General features: G+C 43.0%; 1 pseudogene; it reads right to left on the reverse strand.

Moving 5' to 3' along the window:
* Positions 1-1,116: 1,116 nt before the first annotated feature.
* On the reverse strand, positions 1,117-1,880 carry LOC118571231 (annotated as a pseudogene).
* Between the last annotated feature and the right edge of the window lie 3,830 nt (positions 1,881-5,710).

The raw sequence follows: 5,710 nt of genomic DNA on the forward strand, positions 1-5,710 counted from the left end.
AATGGAGATTTAAGGAACTGTGGTAAAGTCTGTCAACGAGAGCATTCAGTTAGGACAAAAAGAAAAACCACTCGTTTCTCTAAAAGATCTGTCATAGTGCCTATATTATGCACATGACAGCTCTCTACTTTCTTTTGCTTGATGGGCACACCTATTTTTTTCCCTCTCTTAAACCATAGAGCTTATTAGCTCTGGGCAGTTTCAGAATGCTTCAGTATTGACCATTTTTATCAGGAAGAAAAAAATTCCTCAGTACCATTATTCAGTCTAGAGTAAACAGGGCCCAAATTAGATCTGTTTCCTTACTGCATGAGACCAAAGGTTAGAGGGAAAAGATGTGTAGACTATGCAAATGTTTTTTCCATGCTTCTATGCTGCATTCATAAAATGTGACCCCTTCCCCCTTAAGCAATGTGCTTGGTTTTGAGATATGTTAATTTAATTAGAGTTCTGCTGGGTTTTTTTGCTAAAAACATCTGAAGAGCTTGCTCCCAGTGGCCAAATGCCGCTGCAGTATTGACACTGCCAATCATCAATATAATCAGATTCATTTATCAGTGGTTGCTGGGGTACTGGGCTAAATCAGAGGCTGAATTATCTCTGGCCCTCAGGACCAGATGGCAAGTTCCTGTGGAAGTGTGGGATACTGCTTCCAGTCATTACTGGGAAGTTATCTCTACACCTGCCACAAACCAAAGGAAGAGGTGGATAAAAAGAGAACGGCTCCCACCAAGCCAGCCCCGAGCAAATATCTCACAGCCATCCGGCATCAGAGGTTATCATCATTGTTGTTTATAAATCACACCAAACCTGAAATTTCTCAAACACCGACTCTCTATATTTGCAAAAAGAAAACTTAGGTTGGCTATCACTTTCCACCCAGGTGCTTAAGTAAGTCTTTCTTCTTGTTGTTATGAAATGGCCCAGTCAAAGACAGAAGAATAGGAACACGCTCGTGTGCAGGTTTACCAGAGTGTTATTAAAGTGGGGAGCTGCTCTGCATCAAAGGTGGAGATTTCCAGTGCCTGGATAATGTTTCTAACTGGGGAATGAAAGAGTTGGCCGAGTTCTACTTCTTGTACTGAAGGGCTTTGGTTCTTTTTTTTTTTTTTTTTTTAAGGTATGATCATTTATTTGTTACCCTTAAAGATTTATTTTTGACTGGACTCAGACTTAGAAGTAGAAGCTCTCAGAAAGGACAGCCTATGTTTCTTGGCGATCTGTTCCTGGCGCTTTTCTTTGGCTTCCTTCATTCTCTTGGCCAGAAGTTTAGCATATTCTGCAGCCTCCTCCTTGGTTTTCTTTGTTGTTTCTGTAGAGCAATACTATGGCGTTTGTGTTGCAGGACCCGTGGAGAAACAAGACGCTAAATCTTGGGTGCTTTGGTCCTGGGCTTCTTACAAGCTTCTTTGTTTAACGGCTTTCTGACCACGTATTGGCAGACATCGTCTTCTTTAGAGAGATTAAAAAGCTTGCGGATTCTGCTAGCTCCTTTAGGTCCCAACCGACGAGGCACAGTAGCATCTGTCAGTCCAGGAATATTCTTCTCTCCTTTCTTTACAATAGCCAAGTTGAGAACACTGAGATTGGCATCCACAATGCTTCCTCTCTCCGATTCTCTTTGGTCTATAACAAGAGTGCCCCTTACTCAACAGCAGGCACACTCCGCCGTGGGTCAACATGCCTTGCTTCATGGGAAAACCTTGTTTGTCATTCCCGCCACTGATTCGGACAACATAATCCTTCCATTCTTCACCCAGGGCATCGGCAGCCACTTCTGTGGCCATGTGCTTCTTGCAGAACTTAAGAAGCTGGGGCTCATCGTCAACTTCGATGAGTTTCTGACAGCCAGTGGCAGGGAAGGAGACACTCAGCTTCATCTTGACACAGCCGACCGCCTAGGAGGCGCCTGTTTTGTTTTGTTTTTTGTTGTTGTTGTTGTTTTTTTGTTTTTTGTTTTAACTTGCATGTATGTATGTCAAAGTTCACATAAGATTAGGTATAGTACATGAATTGCATATATCTTACCTACCACTTTGAGTTATGAAAAGAACAATCCATTTATTTTATTGCTTTAATATCTGTTCATTTGCAGTGTTACAAAAATGGAAAAGTCATGACCTTCTTTCTAAAGGAACCAATGTTGGAAAAAGGACTAAGTCATAATTTTTATCTGGATAATAGCCCATATTATTTAAGAGCTTTTGGGTTGGAGACATTTTTGGTGGATAAAGAGCTTGCCGCAAGCTTGAGGATCTGAGTTCAGATCTCCAGAACCTATAAAAACCTGACAGGATTACCCATCTGTAACCCCAAGACTCCTGCCAGGGATGAGGAGCAGAGATAAGAAAGTCCCTGGAAGCTCATGACAGCTATCCCTGCATATGCAATAGTCAACAAGAGATATTGTCTCAAGCGGGGGGGGGGGTGGGTGGAGGTGAGGGCTGATGCCTGAGATGGTCCTCTGACCTTCACACATGCATCATAGCAAGCCTCCACTCCATCTCTCTCTGTGAGCCCCCCCTCTCACACACACATATACACACACACTCACACACACACTAATGCCATACACACACATACACACACACACACTGATGATGCCATATACACACACATGCACACACACTCACACACACACAGATGCCATATACACATACACACACACACACACACTCACACACACAGATGCCATTTACACACACACTCATGCACACACGCACACACACACACACACTCACACGCCATATATATATATACACACACACACGCACGCACACACACACACACACACGCACACACACTCACACTCACACACACGCACACGCACGCACACGCACACACACAAACACTCACGCGCGCGCACACACACACTCACACATGCGCACACACTCACACGCACACACACTCACACGCACACACACATGCACACACACACACTCACACACACAGATGACATATATACACATACACACGCACACACACACTCACGCTCACGCACACACACGCACATGCGCACACACGCACACACACTCACGCACACTCACACGCACACACACATGCGCACACACACACTCACGCACGCGCACACACACACGCACACACACACGCGCACACACACACTCACGCACGCACACACACACTCACGCACGCACACACACTCACACGCACACACACACGCACACACACACACTCACACGCACACACACACACACTGCCATATACACACATACACACACACTCACACACACAGATGCCATATACACATACACATACACACACAGATGCCATTTACACACACACACTCACGCACACGCGCACACACTCACATGCACACACGCACACACACACGCATGCACACACACACACACACACTCAAGATTAAAAAAGAGAAAGTGGTCGTTGTAGTAAGTTGCTTTCGTAGTTTTCAAGTCTCTTGCTCGCAACTAAAAATATAACTATAGGGCACTTTTTAATTACTGGGACAGAGATCCAGGGAGTTGGCATTTTTCAGAATTCTGTCTATGATATCGTGTCACTAAAATGCCTCTGTTCTTAACTTTATTGATTTATTGGGATAAAAAGTACTTGAGATATGAGAGGAATTGGTCAAGTGAGGCAGACAGACGCAACTGACCCTTGGTTTTCCCAGTGGTCAACTGTGGGAAAACCGTGTAAACTCTCCGAACTTTGTTCTTGTCTGCTAAAGGGGGAAATGATGCTTAATTATTCTTTGTATGAGTTCCGTATGATGTCACGTTTAAAAAGTCCCAAGGAGAGTGCCTAATTATAAGCTGGGGTCAGATATGTTTATATAAAAAACACAGTTATTATTATATAATAAATTAATAGAAGGACTTGGACAAACTGATAGCCTCCCAAGACCAGTCATGAAAGTGTTTAACAATTTTAAAGGTTCCCATGTAAAATAGCACAAGAGAACTTTTATTATATTAAATTTAATATCATTTAAAATATGATTTAAAAAGTCATATATATATATGGCATTCCTTTCTGTGTGTTAGTGACAAACAGCGCATTAAATCAAACAACAGAATAAAGACTGCAGGCTTCTGGGAGAGTTTTTGTTTTTTGTTTGGCAGTAGGTGTTTTTTTTTTTTTCTAAGAAGGATAGCTCTTAATCAGAGTCCATTCTCCATTCAAAATAATCTGTGAAGACTGGCATGAAAATGTAGATTCCTAATTGAACAAAGACAATTCTTTCCAGATTGAAGTACGGTGGTTAATAGCCCTGTGCTCCAATTACCGCTAGGCGTTTGTTTCGAATGGGAAACTGGAATTACAGACGAGTTAGCCTTAACTGGGAGAAATGGCTGAAATCAGACTTTTAATACTCCTCTGCAATGTCACATATGCAGGCCATCTTCTCTGCTGTATCCATGACAGTGGCCTGTTTTCTTGTCCTTTGTCAACAGCAAGCTACAGTGTTAAGAGGAACACCCTTTCTCAAAAGGGTGGAAACACACAGCTACCTGCCAGAGACTTAAGACTGAACAGCCTTGAAATGAAGGGATGGAAAGGCCCATGATTTATTATTATCATGTATGTCAAATTATAAATGCTCATGGAGTTGCCATCATGTTGGTTTAAGCAAGACTGTCCCTTGATCTTGACCCTCACAATGCTTCCACTTAAGGTCCATTTTGGAGGATAGTGCTGCTGTGCATACATTAACCATCAAATCTAGACCAGATATGACATAGTAAGAAAAAAACGATTGGAAAAATACTCTAAGGCATAGAAAGTCTATGCTTCTCAGACAACTGATGGGAAGTGAAAGAGGGCCTTCAGTGTGAGGAGTTGAGTTGGGAGAGACGGTTCTCTCCCTTGCTTCTCTCTTGCATGCATGCAAACATTGCCAGGTTTCAAAAAGAAACATGTTGCATTTGCTCCTTATGCCTCCAAGCTGAGCATGATGGATACTGCCAATTCTGTTTCAGAATTGGAAAAATGAGGTCAAGACCCTTGTGTAGGGTTGTAGAGAATGAGTGTGGAGTTGGGATTGAGATCAAACCTTTGATTAACAATAAGTATCTCTGTGTAAAATGTCAAAGGAAGAATTAGAAATGACTTCAATGCTTGAATGTGAGGATCACAACCTACCATCGAAGGCCGAAGAAAGTGTGCCTGTGCCTTTGACTTCTAACATCCCTTAGCTTTCACAACTGACATGACAGTTGCTGTCTTTGTTCTTCCGTGGTTGTGGAAAGCAGTGCTCACAGATGATTACAGACTTCTCACTAATTGCCTGGCTTAGACCCCACACCCACGCTTGCTAACCCAAATCTCATGCTTTCCCTCTTCACCAGGAGTGATCCTGGTCTATCTCCACGCTTCCTGCTGCTGAATCTAGAGTTCACTCATTCATAAAAAACCATTGCAGTGGATAAAGCAAAACCAATTCCCTCCATCCCGGAGCTTGCATTCTAATGCAAGAGGTGGATGAAAGACTAGAAAAGTAAGGAGGCATTGGACGATATTTGGCTTCAGTGAGGAAAATGAAGCTGGGAGAAAATGTGTCAAGGGCAGAGACGCTGCAAGTTTGGAGCTCAGATGCTCTGTGAAGGCTGCACTGGAAAAGTGTTTTTCAATGAATCCCCAAAGAGAAGGGCTTTAGCTGCCGTGTGTGTGTGTGTGTGTGTGTGTGTGTGTGTGTGTGTGTGTGTGTTTCACAGAGAAAGCAGCAAAC

This window comes from Onychomys torridus, chromosome 20 (genome assembly GCF_903995425.1).
Source record: "Onychomys torridus chromosome 20, mOncTor1.1, whole genome shotgun sequence".
In the NCBI taxonomy this organism is placed as follows: domain Eukaryota; kingdom Metazoa; phylum Chordata; class Mammalia; order Rodentia; family Cricetidae; genus Onychomys; species Onychomys torridus.